The 23,037-nt window shown below is 39.5% G+C and overlaps 1 protein-coding gene across 5 annotated transcripts in view; it reads right to left on the bottom strand.

Annotated features, from left to right (window-relative positions):
* Positions 1-23,037, bottom strand: part of CDON (cell adhesion associated, oncogene regulated) — a 93,913-nt gene that overhangs the window by 70,410 nt on the left and 466 nt on the right. The gene's annotated exons all lie outside the window — the stretch shown is intronic.

The raw sequence follows: 23,037 nt of genomic DNA on the forward strand, positions 1-23,037 counted from the left end.
TCTTCACTTTAGCAATGCAGTAGACTGACGATTTCAAAGAGAAACTGAATTTAAGATCTTTAAATAAGGCAAATAAAATCTCCAGAATTAGCTAACATACCGTGGTTATAGTGCACACAAGCTGAGTTGGATCATTAAAGTTCACACCAAGACACCTTTAAAAAAAAAAAAAAAAAGGTATTGAAGCCTATAGTTTTCTAAGAAAAAGTAATCAGACATTCCTTTAACTTTTGACTCCTCAGTGATCACCAAAGCCTTTGATCATTGGACTGTCTTCATGCTGTCCTCCTGGGATCTGGCAAAAATGCGCATAGCAGCTGGCACACATACTTTGCTAGTTTTTATTTGTTTGTTGGGAGGGGGCAGTGAAAAGCCCAGTAGCAACTGGCATACTGCCCATCAGTTTTAACGACTGGCCCCTGGTGTTTATTCTTGGTTCTTTCTGGTAGTTATAAAATCTCTTGAAGCAGTCATGTGTAATTGACACTGATGCAGTCTCACACATACCACATAACTCATATGTTCACTACAGAAACATACAATATACATTTGTAAAAACAGCGCTGCTGTGCATTAAGAACACAGTTGATAGGTATAGTGCTGATAGGAAGGTCTGCGATTGTTTAAAGGGAAATGTAATCTTATTTAAGCATATTTATGAATGCTTAATCACTCAAAAATTCACACCAACTTTTAACAAGAAAATGCAGCACCTACAGTGTTCATAACCCTCCCCCCCTTCGTCCTTCAGGGTCTCAATCGAGTCAGCCATGCATGCAAACTGATCCTGTCGCCAGCAAAAGCATTTCCTTTCACTGTGGTCAGCCAAAAGCAGAGGAAGAAAATGGAAGTGACTTGGAGTTATGGCACCAAAAAGGCCAGACGAGCAAGGAAATAATCAACTCCACATGAGCCACTTCTAGCCCATCACAATGAAAAGGGCCCACGACTAACCCCAGGAAAGGTCATCAGGACCTTGGGGGTCACAAGCAGAAAAAGGCAATAGTGTGGCTGCCAGCTGCAATAAGAATCAATGTGTTCCTAATTACACTCAGAAGAGGGGCTTGAGCTCAAAGGAAAAGTTTTGCTGTAGTCACAACTTGCATAAAAAATTAAAGCGCTCCTGTTCTACTCCCTTCAAAGCAGGCACCACAAGAAACCAAACAAAGTAGGTAAGAAATCATGCATCTACATAAATGTGGACGGAGGGCTTTGTGTATGTGTTTTTAAAAAAACATAATTAAATATTTGTATTAGAATTATTCAGTTATGAAAGACAGGATTTTGAGATTATGCATAATAAAACCACATCAAGGGTTGGGGGGGTGATCAAACTCAGCCCAACCATCTTGCAGATCCAACATTTTTTCTAGTTAGATTTTTCAAGGGTGGCTTTATGAAAAATCACATGTAACCCTCCAAACCAAGAATGGAAGCAGTAAACAGACCTGAGAATCAAATGAAAATAGGTTGTCTACCAGGCAAGATTACCGAAAAACTAACTATTAAATTGATCACGTGGAAAATTATTTCAATTTGAAGTCATGACATCCTTTCAGAATGAGTTCATATCTGAAACTAATATATATTCCTAACAAAAACACTTTTCTAAACAAAACAAAAGGGGGGAGGAATAAATGAAGCAAGCAGTTAAGGCATTAAATATCCCTAAAACATCTCAAGTTCTCCTTCTTGACCTTAACTCATTCTCTTCCCCCCAACTATTCCCTTATCCAAGAAAATACTGAGCCATAACTCAAACCATGTTTTTATTAGGTTTGTGTTTTCATTATTAATATAGGGCTGATCTGACTTTCATAAACATTGTATGTAGGTTTGCACATGGTTTTGTATTGATGTGCATAAGTGAGGCATAATGTCAATTTGCAAATGGTGGCAGCCAGATACATTTTTCTGGAACGTTCAGGAAGATTCTTGTGAATGGATAACATGCTGCTAGTGACTGTTCTAAATTTGGTAGCAATTTTTGTGTAGAACAAAACTCTGCAAGTGTTTGTATCGGTTCATTGACATAGACAGAAACAGATATAGATATATAAAAATCTGTTACGATCATATATTTGCTCCAGACAAAAGTGTAGATATAATGACTGCACATGGTAGATGAAGTTGAGAAAGCCAAATAAGTTCTATATGTGGGATGATGATGGACTCTTGACAGTACCTGCCACTATCTATACCATGTTTATCAAGTACCTTAACAAGATGCCTCATTAATACACACTGAACATAAGAGTTAAGACAACCTTCAAGGATGTCACATTTCAAAATTTAGTGACAACAATTGATCACTCACCGCCAACTGGCTCCTGTTTCTGGCTATGACTGACAACTATAGGGCAATTTCTCACATATGTACCAGCTATAATCCTTGGTAATCAAAATGATAACAATTTAAGCATTTCAAGAAGTCCAGGATGAACAAATAGACAACTGATCCAAATTGAAAACCACAAGGTCATTGATGACCCTGACATTTCATTTGAGACATAATGAATAACTCAGAAACAGATCAAATGGGAGGGGAGGGGGGAAGACAACAGGTGGCCCAACCCTACAAAGACCAAAGAAAAATAGCACACTAAGCCAACATATTTGCATGCAGTTTCAGGAACAGGACCGTGTGTTAAATCAAAAGAGCTTGCAGGAATCAAAGGAAAAAGCTGTAACAAACTCAGCCTCAAACGCAAATAAACTAAATAAAGCTTTCAAAAAGATCAGAAAAGGAATCAAACAGCCTATATTCTGTGGCCATTCTCTCTATAGAGAACATTAGTTTGTCTGTTAAAGAATAGATACTGTACACTTTATCAGTGAGGATTTTATGTTTTCTTCCAGGTCATTACTAAAAATGTTAAATAGCTTACGGCCAAGAACTGATCCCTGAGGAACCCCCATCGGGAACACACCTGCTGGATGGCAATTCCCTGTGTACAGTTACATTTTTAAACCTGCTAGCCAGCTTTTAATCCACTTAATCTGTGCCATGTTAAGTTTATATCACTTTAGTTTTCTAATCAAAGTGTCATGCTGGTACCAAGTCAAATGCCTTACAGAAATTTAAGTATATTACATCAACACCATTACCTTTAATCAACCAAATTTATCCTCATTTTAAAAAAATATATCAGGTTAGTTTGACATCTGTTCTCCAAAACCACAATTAAATTTGCATTAATTATATTAGCCTCCTTTAATTCTTTATTGAGCAATCCCATATCAACTGCTCCATTATCTTGCCTGAAATTGATGTCAGAGTGAGAGGCCTATAATTACCCAGGTCACCCTGTGATGTTATCTGATTAGAGTATGACCATGCAAAATCATTGTTGCTACCACTGTTCTATAATTGCAACAAATATTATACAAAGTGTGATGCATGGCCAAAAGGGGTTAAGCATCCTGCAGGATAAATGACCAGAGTCAACCATTAGAGACACATGTTAGGAAAGTATATAAAAGGTAATTAGGACCATTCCATGATAGATAGGCTAGAACTTGGAAATGCAAACCTATATTGTTAGAAATTAGAGGTGATACTAATTGTATGTGTATACTCATATCTTGTTAAATGTTAGCCATGTAAATAGACAGTTCCTGTCTGTCACTACAGCTGTTAATTCAAAGATCAAAAGGGAATATTAACATTTAGATGAATCCTGGGTGAAATAATGTCATTGTCCATATGTCTCTTTAAAGTTTGTGATAGACTGCCTAATGGATAAATTTCCTTATGTTAATTTATGTAGCTAATTACCAACGATGCTTAGGAAACAGACCTGCTTCAAAGTTGCCCTGATTGCCTATTGTTCGCCTAAGGACTCTGACCTGTCAAGGAAGACCTGGAACTGTATAAAAGACCCTTGGGTCGTGATTCTTTTTATCTCAGATCTGCTTGATGCCTCATGCAGGGGAAGCTTAAGCCAAAAGGCTGAGATCTCCAGTCCTAACCTGGAATCAGCCTGAATATAAACATTGGACCAGAACCTATAAACTAATTCTGAAATAACTCTTCGCAACTACAAAGCTCACCATCTCTGCTATGAATCTGAATCTCAAGAACCGTACTCATGTCTGTATGTATACTGATCTTTTAATTAATACTTAATTAATGGAGATATCCCATCTCCTAGAACTGGAAGGGACCTTGAAAGGTCATCGAGTCCAGCCCCCTGCCTTCACTAGCAGGACCAAGTACTGATTTTGCCCCAGATCCCCAAATGGCCCCCTTAAGGATTGAACTCACAACCCTGGGTTTAGCAGGCCAGTGCTCAAACCACCTTTTAACCAATACTCTTTTCTTTTTTAATAAATTTTAGTTTAGTTAATAAGGATTGGCTGTAAGCGTGTACTTGGGTAAGATCTGGAATATTCATTAACCTGGGAGGTAATGTGTCCAATCCTTTTGAATTGGTAGAACTTTTTTATATGATGAATAGGATTTTCAGTAATCCACAGCTGGGTTGTTTTAAGGGAACTGTGTTATTGGCTTCTGGGTAACCAGTAAGGTATTATAGAAGCTGTTTTGTGCTGTTTTGGTAAATTTAAGTATCAGAATATCTAAAGCTTTGGGGATTGTCTGCCCCATTCTATGCAGCTCACCTAATTGAGTGACCTCAGTTGGCTCCCTTGGGGCGCTGGTCACACACCCCATTTACCCTTTTAAAATATTGTCACATCGTCAGCTTTCTTCCAGTTTATTGGAGCTTCCCAATGTGCCAATTCTTACTGAAAATAAACATTATTGGTCCATCAACCTCCTCTGCCAGCTCTTTTAAAACTCTTGGGTGCAAGTTACCTGGACCTGCTGATTTAAAAATATCTGACTTTAATGGCTGCTGTTTAACATCCTCTAGAGATGTTTGTGGAATGGAAAGAGTGTTATATATTACATCATCTGTTTTTTCCCCCCAAACATATAACAGAAATATTTATTGGTCACTTCTGCCTTTTTTGTATCATTGATAATGCTATCATTTCCACCCTATAATCAGTATATAAGTATTAAGGACTGCGTTTCGGACTTTAAACTGCAAACATTAAGTTAGAATGTCTTCTGACGGCAGCTTCAGAAAAGTCAATAGCATAAATGCCAATTCAGTTCTCTCACACCTCTTCCATTGAATCCACATGCATGCTATGGGCTGGTGTTTACACTCTTATTTCAGATTAAATAGTAAAGTGTCTGCAATGAACTTTCAGAACAATTTTTATTTCTTCAAGAATATGTCAGGTCACGATTTTTGGCTCCTTCCCTACATCTCTTCTCCCTCCCCTATAACCTTTACCTTCTTCCCTTAAATAGCCCCCCCCCCCCCCCCCCTCCAGACTTCTCCCCCCTCAAACAGGATATTTGCAAACCAGCACATTGTTTGCTATATTTGCATGTTACTTTCCCCTAACCTTTGGGACAGGACTACCTCCCACTATGCTTGTACAGTCACTAGCACAATGGTGCCCTGATCTCCGCTGTGGTTTTTCTTTGGGCACACCTTCAAATAGATCATCTTTTGCTTGTCACTAGAAATTGAAGTTAGCACAAAATGTGGCTGTGCACTTATTAAGCGAAGTTGTATACTGACAGCATTGGCTACCAGTTGGCTTGAACAGAACTTAAGGTGGTGTTTTTGACCAAAGAAGTGCTACGTAACATGATACGCCCCATACCATTGCTGACTATGGCAGAACTTGAGCTTACTTGGTTTAAACTGGAGGGAGCTTCCAAAGAGCTGCTCAGCTTCAGGATTTGCTCCTCAACTTAGTCCAATGGAGCCGAATCTCTTGGCCTTCAGAACAAATGCAAGATTCATCTGTTTATTGTATTAATGTTTATGGACAGAATTTGTTGTGAGGCTAAAACTGACAGGGCTGTTTTCATAGACTAGAATCATACAGTCATAGAATATCGGGATTGGAAGAGACCTCAGGTGGTCATCTAGTCCAACCCCCTGCTCAAAGCAGGACCAATCCCCAACTAAATCATCCCAGCCAGGGCTTTGTCAAGCCTGACCTTAAAAACCTCTAAGGAAGGAGATTCCACCACTTCCCTAGGTAACCCATTCCAGTGCTCCACCACCCTCCTAGTGAAAAAGTTTTTCCTAATATCCAACCTAAACCTTTTCTTATACTGTACAATGTTGTAGAAGCATTTAATCAATGTCAAGAAACGCAGAGTTACAAATAGGTGCTCTTTTGTTTGAAGAAATGAAATTAATGTTTTGGGGCCTGGTTCCCTGAGACCGTATCTTTCCCCAGGACACTCTTTATTTTCAATTGCTTATCAGACAGCCCTTAAATTTTACATTTAGGACTGACGCTTCTCACGCTTAGTGTCAGCTCATAGGTGAGTTCTGTTATAAAGTCTGAATCAAATCCATTCATCTGTTTGAGTGATACAGTAGGTGGGCAGCAGGATTTTTTCAGCTGTTGAAGTTTTTCAGATGCTTATTTTGCTCTCTGATAACTCAAAAACATCTTTGTTTCAAAACTTCAAGTTTGGCACACATATGGTCTTGATTGAAAAATGCATGCTTGGCCTTGTCTGAAGAAACTGGTTCTGAAACAGAGTTATGAGCATTTAACAGCTTGTGTACTGTGCATGTGCAAAATATATTGCTTTCCTTCTTCCTGATGTGAACACACACCAATATGGGCTCATAGTTCAGTCAAACTGAATGACGTCACAATGGGGCAAGGTCTGAGTTTACACCTAGAGAGAGAGAGGACTTTCTATCACACAGCAAACACCACAGAGCAGAACTCTGTCATGTAACACATTAAGGAGTCCACAGATTTTTGTACTTCAGATGCATCTGTGCAGCATTACATGTTGGGTAATCAAAGACTCAACTGCCATTCACTCACATAGGCAGAATTAAGTTGTGAGAACCACGCCACTGGAATTTCCTCTGGACTCTTACTAACATATTAATCTTAGGGCTAGTCTACATTGGCGGGGGGGAAATCGATCTAAGATACGCAACTTCAGCTACGTAAATAGCGTAGCTGAAGTCAAAGTATCTTAAATTGATTTACCTTGGGTCCTCATGGCGTGGGATTGACAGCCGTGGCTCCCCTGTCGACTCCACTACTGCCGCTCGCTCCGGTGGAGTTCCGGAGTCGACAGGGAGCGCGTGTGGGGATCGATATATCGCGTCTTAACGAGACACGATATATCGATCCCCGATAAATCGATCGCTACCCGTCAATACGGCGGGTAGTCTGGACGTACCCTTAGTGCTTTAAGGAATTCTACATTATCCAAAGTTAGATAAGTGATCTCTGAGCCTGTAACTGAAAGAATATATTCCTCTACTGGCCCATACATATGCCTTCCTGCCTAGAAGCATTCACACTAGATTTCTACATTCAAGTAGCTACTCTAGAACATCAGCAGTATATATGGAAAGTATAAAATCCAGGAAATTACAGGAGCACCACAGGATTTTTCATAACATACAATATGCACAACTTGGGCTAGTTTTGTTTGCAACTGTGACACCAAGTCCCCTTGTGCCTTGCTAAAGCAGCGTATGTGATTCACAGCATCATGAACTGATCTCAGATTTCCCAACTTTCCAGCCTCAAGAGAAAGTTAGGGATTAACCACTAGTATTAACACACAGTATTTCTGGGTTGCAAGTATTTTTTAAATCCCTGAACTAAGCCTATTTATTTAAATGTGGTTTATAAAACAGAAATGTGCAAAAAAATGACTTATTCAGGCCACAATGGTTCTGATGAAGCCGTCAGACTAAGCAGACTACAGACTAATGGCTCCATCAGAATAATTGTAGAGTGAGTAAATTCAAAGTTCTAGCTCTTTGCTTTCCCTTCTTCAGAGCCTTACACAATATTGATCTCACATACCTGTCTGTTAATAAAATCTTAATGGTTCTCCATTCTTGCTTTTGTGCCTATAATGCTGTCCCTAGGCTTGGGGTAGACTTCTTGCCTGCCACCCCTTCTCTTAATCACGCCTTAAAATATTGTTTCTAGGAATGCTTCCGTTTCCTCATCAGTAATCCCCTCCCCTTCTTGAGCTACTGACCAGACCCTTACATTGGCACCTCTTTGGAGCTGGGGTCAGATCTTAGTCTCTAAAGCATCATGTACATTTATGATGGTGTATTTAATAATACGTAGTCTCCGGAGCTCCCCAAACTATTGCAATTTCGAGGTGGACTTACTAGCATGAAATTAAAGGAACACACAAAGTTCTCAATTGACACAAGAAGATCCAGACAAGAGCAATACTACGTATTTTCACAGCTCAGCTAGATACTCCGAAGTAGCTAACACCTACAAACTTAACTACGCAGACTAAATACACACACTGTATGGCAAACTTTTCAAACCCACCTATAAGTATAATGTTTTTAATCCAGAGTACATATTTAACACACCAAGATGATTCACGCTTGTTTATACCTGGCAGATCACTTACCTGGACTAACGAAGTAAGAACAAAAATTGGAAAAAGACTGGAATGATCAGTTTGCTGTAAGCACCAGGAAAAATATTAAGAATAGACCCTCAGATAATGGAACTATGCTAATTTATATTAGCTGAGGTTCTGGCTCCACCAGTTTTACTTCCTGCACTTGGAAGCCATCTACCTCAAGTTTGAATTTAATGGAAAAAAAAAAATACACCCCTCTGTGGCTGAACCCTGCTACAAAAGAGCTATTAAAGAAAGAAACTCGGTTAATTTGCCACAACTTCAGAAAGTAATCCCACACTTCCACTGGCATCCTCCAACAACCCCTACAGTTCTGTAAAATGTAGGCAAAAGGTGTTTTAAACCAGTTTATCATCAAGTCTGATTCATTCTGTTGCAACTTGTAGTGATCCATTTTACCTGTGAGCCCTTAAAGGGAAGTACAACTAGTCTATTAAATCCATACCTGCAGCCAGAATTTACAGCAACCCAACCTATTGCTGTCTTACATCATGGGCAATTAGGAACACAAACTCATGGCTGCAGGGGATGGGAGGCTCCCTTGAACCAGAGAGCAAAGCTTGTGCGCTGTAGTCTAGATAGGATTTCAGTTTACATACCATGGCAGTGGATTCCACAAGTTGACTAAATGCTACATCAAAAAAGGGAACATCTAACCAGTTTTGACTACTCCCTTCATAATTCTGAACATCTCAATCAACTCTCCTTACGGGGCTAAACAATCTTCCTTTTTTCAATTTCTTGGCACACGCACTGAGTCTTGGTATGCCTTTAACATTTTCAACCTAATTCTAGATGAGGCAACCAAAACTGAACACGGTGTTCCAGATGGAGCCATACTTTTGTACAAAAGCGTATGTTCTCTTTGTAATGCATTAACTAGAAAATTATTAAAGACGAAGACTTAGAAAACTAAGGGTATGTCTATACTTACCTCCGGGTTCGGCGGTAAGCAATCGATCTTCTGGGATCGATTTATCGCGTCTTGTCTAGACGCGATAAATCGATCCCGGAAGTGCTCACTGTCGCCGCCGGTACTCCTGCTCCGCGAGAGGAGTACACGGAGTCGACGGGGGAGCCTGCCTGCCACGTGTGGACCTGCGGTAAGTACCTTGTAGTTCGAACTACGGTACTTCGACTTCAGCTACGTTACGCAACTTCAGCTACGTGAATATCTTAGTTCGAACTGGGGGGTTAGTGTGGACCAGCCCTAAGATTAAATCCCAAAAGCAGTTAAGATAGCATGTAGTTAGAGATTTTGCTGGGCTCTTTCTGGCCCTAGACAACTTAATAGCACTAGTCACCAAAAGTGCCATCTTCCAGTGTCTGCCCTCTCAGACAATCACCTGGTCACAGCAATCCATACGCTGGTCTCCTTGCTCAACTATTGTAATCTGTAAGGCCAATATACTGTCCTTCTGCAAATCCATTCTCAAGACCTACTTTTGCTGTGATATTTACAAGAAATCAGCTAATCAATGATGGCAAGGAGTGGCGGCAGTTGGGAACAACAGATTTTATTTACTGACTTTTATAGCGTTCCAATGATTATCATCAAGTTGTACAACAGCTAACTGTTATTTTGTTCTCTTTACTCTCATTCTTCCCCTTACCTCCTACGCTCAAATGCTGTGCCTGGTTTCAAAATCAGATTCTAAGCATTTTGGGGAAGGGACTATTTCCTTGTACAACATAACAATGGCCTCCAATCCTGACTGGGGCAGAAAACTCACTCTACTAGGGCCTAGAGAAGAGTCATAAGGAAATTAAAGGTAATTCATAACATAGCCACCCATCCAAGAGTGCAGAACTGATCCGTAAATCCCCCAATAGAACAGATCCACTATCACACAGACTAAATTTCTTTGCATGACTCACATGAGCCATGAAACTTGTCATGAACAACACAACAAAGTTCAAACACAACCACAACATGACCAAGCTATCTGATTGAAAAGTGCACCTCTTTTATCCATACAGACATGGACAATATAGAACTTGAGGGAACTAGGGGTAGGTCTATACTTACCTCCGGGTCCGGCGGTAAGCAATCGATCTTCTGGGATTTTATCTAGACGCGATAAATCGATCCCGGAAGTGCTCGCCGTCAACGCCGGTACTCCTGGTCCACGAGAGGACCCGCGGTAAGTTCGAACTAAGGTTATTCACATAGCTGAAGTTGCGTATCTTAGTTCGAAGTGGGGGGTTAGTGTGGACCAGGCCTAGGTATAGAACTTGAGGGAACCAAAACAAGCATAGCAGGCCCACGGGGCTGGAAGACCCTTTCCCAAAGCAGACTGGGATAAATCTCATCTGCACCATCTTCAAGTTGCACTACAAACTTACTTATTTGCCACTGCACTGCCTGAAGTACCAGAGCAGAAGAAAATGTAGTAACATACTAAAGACAGAATGAAATCAAGAGCCAGGTATATTAATTGTCCCTCCACACACTTCTCATGGTTTCTATGATTTATGCACAGGTCTTACCCTACAATGCTATGTGCTTTAGAAATGTTTACATAAATCTTTTAACAAATTTCAATGAGTCCTCAGTTGAATGTTACATTTTGTTGCAACAGAGCTATTTAAATATTGTCGGAACATGATCACAAAATAGGGTAAAGAGTCCAAAAACCTTCACATTATTTAAGCTCCACTTAAACATTTAATACAGGGCTCAAGTGGCACAGAGGGCCTTACACAGGCCCTCTATGGGGTGAATTCCATCCTACATGCATAGCAATCAGCTACGGTGAATAACAAGATTAAGTAGCATCACTATTCTGATCTGTGTTTAAACTTGCAATCAAGGACAGTGAATGTTCACTTTTGTTAGCATTTATTTTCACTTTTAAAGAAAACTTACAGACAAGGCTCAGTCACACAGAGGTGCCTGACCTGATATTAGTGATGTCCATCCTAATTGAACACTTCCCCAAACCCAGATAAGCAACATTTGCCTTCTGCAATGTATACATCTCTAGAGTAAAAACAAACTAGAGTAAAAAACACTTCTGGCTGGGAGAAGAACTCTGCCCATTGTAGTTTTCTGCAACCCATCTTGTTGAGTAGGAGGGGCCTTAAATTGTACATTTACACATTAGTTCCCTATCTCAGACTTTGTAAGCAAACAGGTGATAAACCTCAAAACTTTCAAACTTCAACTGAACTTACTTTGCTTATTAGATTAGTTTCCATAGCAATTTTAGGATTTTGTACTGTAGTGTACGCTTTTAATATAAACAATGACAAACTAGTTTTAGTTTGGAATTTCAAATGCAGATACATTATGCACATACATTGTTTATGTTTATAAAGTAAATTTATTTCACACTATTTCCTCCTGACAGATCCAGCTTAAACTGTATTGATAAATGTACAAGATAGGATACAAGGTAACTTCAAAGAACAGGAAATAAATCCAAAACGTGCTCGCTTTTAAAAAAAAAAAAAAAAAAAAAAAAATCAGATGTCCTGAATTTAGAAAGTTAATATCAAAACCTTCTAGTACTTGCAAAATTCATCAATTCAGGTCCTTCAATCCTAGTCTGTCTTTATAACAGTGATACTCAGACTGTGGCGTGGGAGCCAAAAGTGGCTCTTTAATGTATCTCCTGCAGCTCTTTGAAGCACGATATTAAAACCGTGTGATTTAATTATTAACCAATCTAAGTTATTAACCGATCAGGATGCTTTTACTATGCTATTAACCAATTGCAGAATACTTGGTCAATCATTTTGCAGTGACAATACAGAGAGAGAGAGAGAGAGAGAGAGAGAATGAATTCACACTGCTGTGGCTCTTTTGGGTAATGCTGGTCCCTAATTTTTTCCTGAACCACTGAGATGTGAGTATCACTGGTTTATAATGCTAAAGAAGTTCAAGACACTTAACTCTGGGCACTAGACACAGCTGTGTCAAGTAAACTCTACCATCAGATGGTCCCAAAAATCTTCTCTCGTTACTTTTGAATGCACCGCAAACAGAAAGTGCGACACAATGTTAGCCTCAGACTGCATCACTTTGTAAATCCAAATTTAGAAAGATTTAATTAAAGCATAAAACTGCAATAATATAATAGGGAGTTTTAGAGTTTCACTCCATTCATTACCAGGCTCCTTATACATCATTACAAAGATTTAAAACATACATTCCTATTTTATTTTGCAACACAGATTAGTGGCAAGAACAGAAAACATCTTTTGTTCTAAGTTTTTTTTTCCCCCCTCTAGCATTTTATTAGAAGCAACTCAGACCTCAGTCAAGCTGTGATACACTATCATTTTAGAACTTTTAGGCAGCAAATATCTAAAGTGCTATAATATATGCATATTTTGAAGAGGTTATTGAGAAACAATAGGTTTCCTGATGCTATAGTCATATAGCAGTAATAGCCTCTAACAAACCTTATGAGAAGTTGGGCTTATCTTTTACCTTGTAAACATACAGCAATATCATCCTATGCAAAATGAAAGAGTATAGGAAGCCTCTGGGAGGTGCATCTTCTCCAGGAGAGAAAAAAAAGCAATTAATCTTAGTTTGCCTACACTGGTGTGATTAGGTAATGAAACAATTTGCAGTGCTGTGTACTATTTATGGAACTTTTTTTTTTTTTTTTTGGTTTTTAAACACAATTGAGGGATTATACACATTTGACAGGACCAAAATACTGTACACAGTGTTGCTGTAGCCATGTTGGTCCCAGGACATTAAAGAGACAAGGTGTGGGAGGTAATATCTTTGATTGGACCAACTTCTGTTGGTGAGACAGACAAGCTTTTGATCATACACAGAGCTCCTTCTCAGGTCTGAAGAAAGCTCAAAAGTTTCTCTCTCTCTCACCAACAGAAGATGGTCCAATCAAAGCTATTGCCTCACCTACTTTGTCTCTATAGGACCAAAATATGACCACCACACCCAGAAATGAGCAGTGTGTGTTTAGAAGGTCTCAAATTTGTCACTTGAGGGAAAGAGGGTAATATTCTCCAAGACAAAATTTGTAATTAGCACTTAACATTCTAGCTGCTCACCTGAGTGGCTCAATTAAAAATGCAGATTCTTATAAGCCTGGAGAAATTCAAATTGACAAAACTCCCTGCTCTTCAAGGGGGAGTTGAGAAGTCAGAACTCTTGTATGTTTTCTTGCCAGCTAGCATATCACAACAAAGTTGGGGTATTTCGACACAGCAATTAAGACACCCACGACTGGCTCATACCAGTTGACTTGGGTTCCCGCTAAGGGGCTGTTTAACTATGGTGTAGACTTTCATGCTTGGGGACCCTCCCACCACATCACTTTAAGAGTGCCCCAAACAGTTACTTCATAGGACAGTAAAATTAGTTATATTAATTCCATTGTTAGAACTGTGCGACTAACTCCCCAAACTGAACATATCCTACTCTGCATCATATTGATGAAGAATACTGTATGTGCTGTGATGACAACAAACAGTCACTGTGTGGGAGGGATCTAAGTATTAGAGGGCTGGATGGGCAGATCTGGCCTACTTGGTACCCAAAATCAGTATTCTAGTCCATCCACAATCCAGTGACTAAATGCCTAGGAAGCTTAAACTACATATCATGACTGTTTGAACGGTTCACTTCCTTAATGGCTGAAAATCTGCTGTTGCCATTCCTGAGGTGAATTCCTTGTGAAACTCAGTGTATACCCATACCCGTAAGTAAAGCATCCTTGGTGAGGGCATCATCTTGACATCTCTTGATTAATCTATGTTGCTATAGAAAATTTAGTGTTCCAGTCATGTGTTTCTGATTTGTGAAGGCTGGGATTCAAATTTGGAGGTTGGCAAGAAATGGATGCGTTTGGATTCCTCTTTACCTAAAGGCTTACAGCTTACTACCAGTACTTCTAATGTTTTTGTGAACACCATTACTGCTGTGGAAAGACATAGAAGATCAGAACCAGTATTGGCTGTGCCATGTGCTATAGGAGAAGTTGAACAGGCATGAGGAGTTTGTGCAGCCAGGCACTGTTGTGACCACAGTAGATTGTAGGGTCTCCCTCTTGAACCCAACCTTTTCAAAATTGAGGAAACTTCTGGTTACCCTCTGGATCTATCTGGGACCAAAGTAGCATAGCATATAGACATGAGCCCTGTTCCTCCTCTCTTACAGTTTCTCTGGCTTTATACAGATGAAATACTGCAAACTTTTCCCACAGCCGGCTGTAGCACTGATTATCAGAGAAGCAAGTTTCTGGAGTATTTATTTAATACTTATCTATATTCATTTCTCAGTCTCTTATACTCACTTGCTTTTGGTAAACAGTTCATTGAGAGAAGTGGATTAGTTTGCCCTTTGAAGAGATCTCTAGCAAGTCGAATGTCTGAGGGTCCTAAAGTAGAACTCTAATCTGTTTTTACCCCCATTCACTTGGCCTGTTCCATCAACTCTTAATAAACAAGAGGAGGTAAAAAAAACCATCATGACTACCACTTCTCTTAATTCCAACAACTTTAGATTTGGAAAATCTAGGCTCACTCAGGTCAGAAGAATGAGAATGGAAGACTTAGGAATCAAAAGGAGGAGAATGAAGTTTCTTAAGTTTCGTTCGCAGGGTGTCACGACTCACTGCACCTCGTAGACTGGAGGTTCATTATCCCAAGAGATATCTGTCCTCTGAGGGAGTGGGGTTTGCTGGTCAGGGACTTCAGGAAGGATCCTTTCTTTTCAGTTTAAGGGATTCCCTAAGCTTGGGCTGCCCTTACCTCATTGTCCCTCTTTTGTTTTACTGGGTGAAGTCTTGCAAGAAGAGCTGCTGGTAACATCCTTTCAGCCCAGATATGCATATGGTGGAACAGACTGCGATCTGGATTAAAGACTATGTGCATAAATTTGTGACATAGGATGAATAAACCCATCCACCAACATCTAGATGGCTCCTAGTTACTCTGAGCAGCACATTACAATTACAGGAATGGGTCCTTAATTTGAGGCTTACTCCTTCTTAAACTGGGACTGAGGAGGCTGGACGCCATCTGGGATTTTGCTGGCTCTCTCCATAGGAGATCTTGCAGACAAGGCTCTACTTGTCTGGGCTAATTCAGGAGGATGTAAATGGCCTCTGATGAATAACTCCTGCAGTGGCCAAGCCATTTGGGGAACTTTGGCTAGGGCTACATTCAGCTTGCCCACAGGCAGCTGGATGCCATGTTTTCACTTTTCAAGAGAGAGAGAGGCTGCTGCTCACCTGTCCTTTGTTGACTGATGGACCAGGGGGAGGGTGCACACTTGAAAAGATGTTTTATTTTCCACTATGGAACCCGGCTGTTAGTAATGGGACAGGCATAGATCCCCCTCTGCTGGTTATAGCATAGGAACATTTTTTCTCCTGGGCTTCTTGGGCATTAGGTCCATAACAACAAAGTGGGGTCTAACCACACCTGATGGGGAGCCCACCTCAGAAAACCTGCCTTGTCCCAAATAGGATTTTTTTGGACTGCGTCCGCCAATAATTTAGACTGATCAATTGAAAGACCTTTTCCCAATTTTTATTTTTAAATTAAGTCCTGTGCTCCTCAGAACTAGTCTCTGTAGCTCCTTGCTGACTTGGAGGCAGACAGAACTGATGGGCTCTTCAGTGGGAAATGCTGAACTTTCAACTGGACCCAACAAATATGTCTTGCAGCAGTGCAGGCCAGAAAACCACTGTCAGAACCAGTGGGCTTGCTTGAAAGAATATATAAGTTTATGTGCATATACATATATAAATTGTATTCAGAAACTCATTTAGAAATGTCAGTGCCTGTTTTGATTCATTGCTCTCCAGACTTGCCATTTAAAGTAGTTTTCCAGTCAATTGAATGGAACATTGGAGAGCATAAAAGCAGCTAGTGCTGATATGACTGAATATATCTATAGATTAACTAGCTCTCTTTAGAGATCAAAATATAATTGAGCAATGAGAGAAGACATTTTAACAATTAATTTTCAATTAGTTTAACCAGGATCACATGACTTTTCCTGCGCTCACAGACCTTACTTGCATCAGGTGTTATCTTACGAGAGGACAGTTCTATTCACTGATTACACTAATTCTGTACACTTCCCAATTAGCTTTTTTCCTTTGTTTTCAGATGCTACCATTAAAAAACAGACTGCTCAAACAATATTAAAGGTCAGAAAAAAAATACAAAAGAAAATTCAGAAACTCTCAAGTGGCTGCTGCAGTCATTTCATGGGTCTTAGTATAAACAAATGATCTTATTAGACGAGGGAGTTCTAGTCTAATAGTTAGAGATATCTAGACAGAGCAGGATTTAAGAGCCAGACTATGTGAGTTCTATTCCCAGTCCTGCTACCTTTGCTGCATTAATGCAGGTGAATCAATCTTTTTGCCCTGCCTTTTTCCCTGTCTGTGAAATGGAGATCATAACAATTAGGGGGGATGTTTTAAGGCTTAACAGCTAAGATCTTTGGAGGATGACATTATTTGAACTTGTATTACAATTATGTCTTGTTGTACCCTGGTGCAACAAGGTGAATCAAAGTAGGAGTTAAGCTTTGTTTTAAATGCATAAAATCAGTTTGAGATAATGGCAAACAATTTAGGCCCAAGATGAGAATCATCTTTTAGAATCATATTTTCATTCCAGAAAATCAGGTGGGTTTTTTTATATTCAGACCTAGACAAAAATGTATAAAGAAATATAAATCAGCAGCCACTGTTTCTATAGTGTCCTACATCAGATTTCATTCAGCACTGTGCAGAGTTTGACAGCTGGCCAGCAGAGGGAGTACACAGAAGCTATTACACTGTTCCCAGAATTGCATGATAAGCATCAAAAACGCTGGTACACAAACAAACAAAATAGAGGCATCTTAGCTTCTACAAGAAACATAAAAGGAGAAAAGGCAAAAAAATGTCTGCAAAATGAGAACAAAAATAGGAGAAAAGTTTTATTTTCAGGTTTTTCAGGGGGAACTCCAAACAAAAGTAAGAACTGCAAATTATTAGTTACTTTTCAGCATCTGTAAGATGTTAAACAACTGAGTTGTGCTGTTGTCCCCCCGCTAACATGGGAAATTCCAGCATCAGCATTTCAATATGATGTACCTGGTTCAGTGACAATGCACAATGTGTATTTTGCCTCTAATGCAGGCACATTTAATAGTAAATAAGTGCTTATAAAAATTCAGATCATATGGTAATCCAAGTATCAAAAATGGTATTTATCTCAGAAAGACCTACAGTTCATTTTCTGAGACGGTTCCCCTTTTGAAAACCCATTTCTTAATTTTACTCTATCATTTCTTATTTTTATTCTTCTGCTATTTAAGCTAATGAGCCCTATCTTGGTATTGCCACTTCCAACTCCAGCTTTAAATTACTAAACAAACAGTTTTAAACATTAACAATGCCACAAACTTCTGTTAGTTATGTCACTTCACAATTTTAAGGAGGGGTTCTTACTGAAATGACATGGACTCAACGAGGTGGCAGTGTCCTTTTTTATTTCTCCCCCCCCCCCCCCCCCGTGAAAAAACAGACTTCTAGTGATGTGGAAGTTTGTGGGTGTGTCCTGTCTTGAACCTGTCCAGGTGGTAACTACAGCTAATTCTTATAATAAAAAACCCACTAACCCCCATCCCGCCACTGGATTTTAAGTAATTAGTTTACTGAAGAGTACATATGCAGTCAAATTGTACCAAGCTAAAACTGTGCTACAACAAAAACACCCTTTTTACAGTTATGACACGTACTATTAAGTTTAGCAACCTGAAGTAAATTCATGCCATGAAATGTTTAAATAATGATATTCAAGATCTGAACATCTTTAGAATACTACAGCAATGTTAAGAAAAGGATTGTTGCCATCAGCAACTAAGTTGTCTAATACAAAAGCACACCCTCTTCCTAAAGACTTTTTTTTTTAATAGACAGCATAGCACCACTTTGTTGTTCAGTTTACTTCACACAAAATGACTCTGTCAAACTGTCAGCTAAGCTCTCCAAAGTGCAACTTTATTTTAAGAGGTATAGATGTCACAGAATGACCTATTTTGTTCAAGATCATGAAATGAAAACATCTGTCAATAAACCACCAAATGTGAAAAAAAGAGTGCATCTAGCTACCAGGTAATCCTAATTACAGATGGCTGTAAAGTGAATAAAAACTTTACATATAATAATGAGTTTTGCAGTCTTTAACCTGTATACATATTGGAATTGTGCATTTACAAAATTAGACACCTAGTCAAAATTCTAACCAAACTGACATCTTAAGACTATGCATTCAATATGTTACTCTTGTACAACTAGTTTCTAGGAACTTCATTATGTAAAATGTAATAAAGTAGCTATATTATTGCTGGCACAGAACAATTCAAGTAGGTAACTGAAATACAAGGTGTCCTATATGTGGTCAGATTTATTAGCTTCCCAATCCTTTCAAGTTAAGACAATGTGACAGAATATGGGGAAAAAAGTATTTATTTTTTATGTTAATACATTTTTTGTTAAGTTAAAACAACACTAACAAATTTCTTTAGTGATAATGTAAATTTACTTACTGAGATAATTACAGGAAGCGCTGCAAGTTTGCACCTAAATTCGGATTTCTACTTTTAGTCAAAATGACAAAAAATAAACTCTCAAATATACTACAACAGCCTGTATTAACTCAAGGCTGGCTGAAAGTTCTTCCATTAAGTCACCAGCCATATAATCCCACTCACTCACGAGAAAAAACTAAAACAACCAATTAACCAACATTAATTTCAAACTCAAGACCAGTTACTAAGATTTTATTTTAATAAAAATACACAATTGAATCAAGAAAATCTTAAAAATAAAAAATACAAGTTATTTGAAATCGCAAGACGTTTTAAAATGTACAAAAGAAGGTTCTTTAAGAATTACATTTTTTTGCTCTAGACTAACTTCAGAGAAAGCAACATATTAGGCAAAAATAATATTGAGGTATCAATTTTAAAGTTTTAAGACAATAAAGAGGATATGAAGAGTGAGTTCAGGTTCTTCTAGCATTATAATTTTATATCTACAATGACCTGGGACAAAAAAAAATCAAAATATATAATTATTTTAAATTGACTTTTGTGGTGACAAGTTAAAAGAAAACAATCATGCAGATTTACTTTCTTTGGAAGACTGCAATAAAACCCCAAATTGTTAACAATTAGTCAAGGTAAAACAGCTGACATCCTGTAAATTGTTTTTAGAAACTCACCAGGCTTGCACGTATATGTTTTTATATTTGTTTTCCTCCAATTTGTGTCTACAGTTTGAGAACTAACGAGTCAGACGGGTGCAATAAATTGTGTGGATGAGTTCATCTCAGTGCCCAATACACACCACAGTTCCACTTTAAATATAAGAAGTCTTGGCTAATAGTGTGCCTTTGGGTTGGGCTTTTCTCTTACAAGATAAGCTGTTAAGTCATGCCTTGATTTTAGATCTGCCAACATATGAATTCTTCCAATGCAGCCTCCTCCGCCCACCATCAACACTGCTATACTACTCGCTCTCTCCCCCCACTACCACCAAAAAAAGGCACTGCAGGGCAGAAATTCCTCAGGTGCTCGCTAATGGAATTCCCAGGGTCTCTGAGCCGCTTCGAGGATCAAGAGATCTCATAGCCCCTGCTGGGGTAAGGCGCAACGAGTCTGTTCCATTTAATCAAATACAGAATGAATTTTCAGCCCTATTCACTAGGCTGTCTCCAGGGCTCCAAAAAGGCACCAGGGAGCTAGAATCACACTAATGTGGCTCTTTCAGGCAAATATAATTAGTTTGATTTTAAAAAGCCACATTAATAATATCACCTCAGTACTATTATTCAGATCACACCAGTGATACTGTAGGAAATGAAAAAAGATTCATGGAAAAGGGGTTTATTTTCCTATAAGCTAAGATTTTGAAAGTGACATTCCATATTATTCCATATGGCAGGATTCCGTACTTTTAACCGAAAAACAAAGTTATCTCCTTTACTAAGTGCACGTTAATACAAATTAGCATTTATATTGAAACTGGTACCAACTCATCTCTTTATTTTAGAATAAGTGCCACAAAAAGGGCCATCAAATATTATAATTTTACGAGTCTTACATTCTCCAGATATTACATTACCACAATTACAAAATAACTTTCTCCCTTAATTTTAGTGATTTTTGTGTATGTCCCAAAGTACAATGTCTGTTACAAGACAGAAAGATACCAAAAAATCCCTATCTCAACGAGATTCCAATAAAGAGACTGATGATAGGATGCACAGGGGAATTCAGAGAAAATAAAAAATATATCCCAGTATATTCCTATTATAGTCAATATAGCAAATAAGTTTGGGGTTTTCCCTCAAAGTTCTGTTTAAAAACAAACGAATGGAATCCACAAATATACATTCATTTTTCAGTTTATATATACACAGTTTGAGGGAAAACATTTCTAGTGAATAAGATTTCCCCCCCCATTTATACTTAAAGATAAAATAAAGAGCCCAGACTACCTAATTTAATATGAGCAAAGAAAGTCATGAAAATGTTTTGTCAAACTGAAAACAAACCCTGTCTGATGAGACAATAGAACAAGAACAATTAAATTAGGTTTACCTTTCACTTTTAGTGACAAGAGCCCCCACTCCAGTACACAAATCTCATTCAACTCTGCCTTGCTGACCTGCATAAAGCTGTCCATCTAAACAACATCAATTTAATTAGCTCACTTCAAAGTCAAACCACCTGCAACAGCAGGCAAGGACTGATGCAAACCTACACTGGCTGGATCAGTGAGGTCCAGCTCTATGATCCTTTGTACTTTTTGATCTTGAAGCTTGAGATGTGCTCAAGCATTTCATACCAAAAATAAAGAGTTTGAACAACCCAAGAAGGGTTTTATTAGACAAAAATGAGTTGCACATGAATCATTACTTCTCATAAATAATGATCTTGGGAATCTATGCTTTGCTCATGAAATTATATCGTCCTCTCAAGACTATCAATTAACCAAGATTCTGAATGCAGTTAAACAACATTAAGAACAACGAAGTACATTTTGGATGTTAAATAGTCAAAACACTGGCTGAATTCAACTTCAAGGAAGTGCAAAGGTTTCCCCATTTGACAGTGTTTGTCTACTTTTCCAAGTTGCTCATTTGTGCACTGTACAATTTCAACACGTGCTTAACAGATAGTGGCAGTTTGCGCTGCTCCTTGACAGTAAGAATGTTTTCTAGCTGAGTAGCAGTTAGTCAAACAGCTAATTTAAAATTTCCAAACAAAATCTGATCTTTCATCCTGTCCCAAATGAAGAGAACGTCCCAACAGCTGCTGCTATAAATAGTCTTAAGAAAAACAAGAGGCAACTTACAATTTAATGTTTAAAAGGAGCTGTACTGAATGTTAATTTGACAATCTGAAGTTGACAGCTGTCTCTCTCAATCACATTTACCAACTATATGCCAGGCACTGCCTTTAGTTCTGCTGAGTATATGTTTCTGTCTATGAGGTACCAGAGTATTATTATTGTATTGAGCAGCAGAATGACTGAAGACCAAGTAACTTGGGTTCTGCTGCCCTTGGTTTTGCTCTGGGAACATTTGCAGGATTAAGCTATCAACATCAGAGCTTAAGGAGGCAGTGTCAGACTAGCCCTCTCCTCTCTCATACCTAATCCAGGCAACTCAGGAAGGCAATCACTCCTATGTCTCTTCCTAGGCTTCAACTGGAGGATGTGAGGTGTTGTTTATCAAAAACAAGCCCACAATAGTCCCAAGGTGGAGCAGCTGGTATCTGGTGATCTCTGTCTCCAGAAATGACCTTTCCTTGCACCCCCTACCTGCTATATTCCCAGGAAATTCTATAGTACCTACAGGGTGGGAAGTCACACCAAGATCTTTAAGCATCACAGGAAGGTAAATAGCCCAGTATAACACCCTTCAATGCTAACACCATCCAGGAATAGCTTAGCACCTTTCCTGGAGCCTACAGAGGGGACATCACACTGGCTGGTCCTAGCTAATGCATCACAACCCTATGCACGGTACCTGAAGGAGACTGCCCTGGCTAGGGACCTGGCCACGCAGCACCCAAGGCTTACCCCCTGTTGCCACTCACTCATTAGTTGAGAGCACTGAAGGCAAGAACTTCGCTTGCCAGTCACTCTCCAAGCCTGATCCACCAGTTGGCACCCAGCACCTCCCAGCCCCAACCCCCCCGCCTGGCACCCAGCAGCCCCAACACTGATCTGCCTGGCACCCAGCAGCCCCCAACCCCAACCCACCCGCCTGGCACCCAGCAGCCCCAACACTGATCTGCCTGGCACCCAGCACCTCCCAACCCCAACCCTCCCCGCTTGGCACCCAGCACCCCCCAACCCTCCCCGCTTGGCACCCAGCACCCCCCAACCCTCCCCGCTTGGCACCCAGCACCCCCCAACCCTCCCCGCTTGGCACCCAGCACCCCCCAACCCTCCCCGCTTGGCACCCAGCAGCCCCAACACTGAACTGCCTGGCACCCAGCAGCCCCCAACCCTCCCCGCTTGGCACCCAGCACCCCCCAACCCTCCCCG

Source organism: Trachemys scripta, chromosome 21, assembly GCF_013100865.1.
Source record: "Trachemys scripta elegans isolate TJP31775 chromosome 21, CAS_Tse_1.0, whole genome shotgun sequence".
NCBI lineage: Eukaryota > Metazoa > Chordata > Testudines > Emydidae > Trachemys > Trachemys scripta.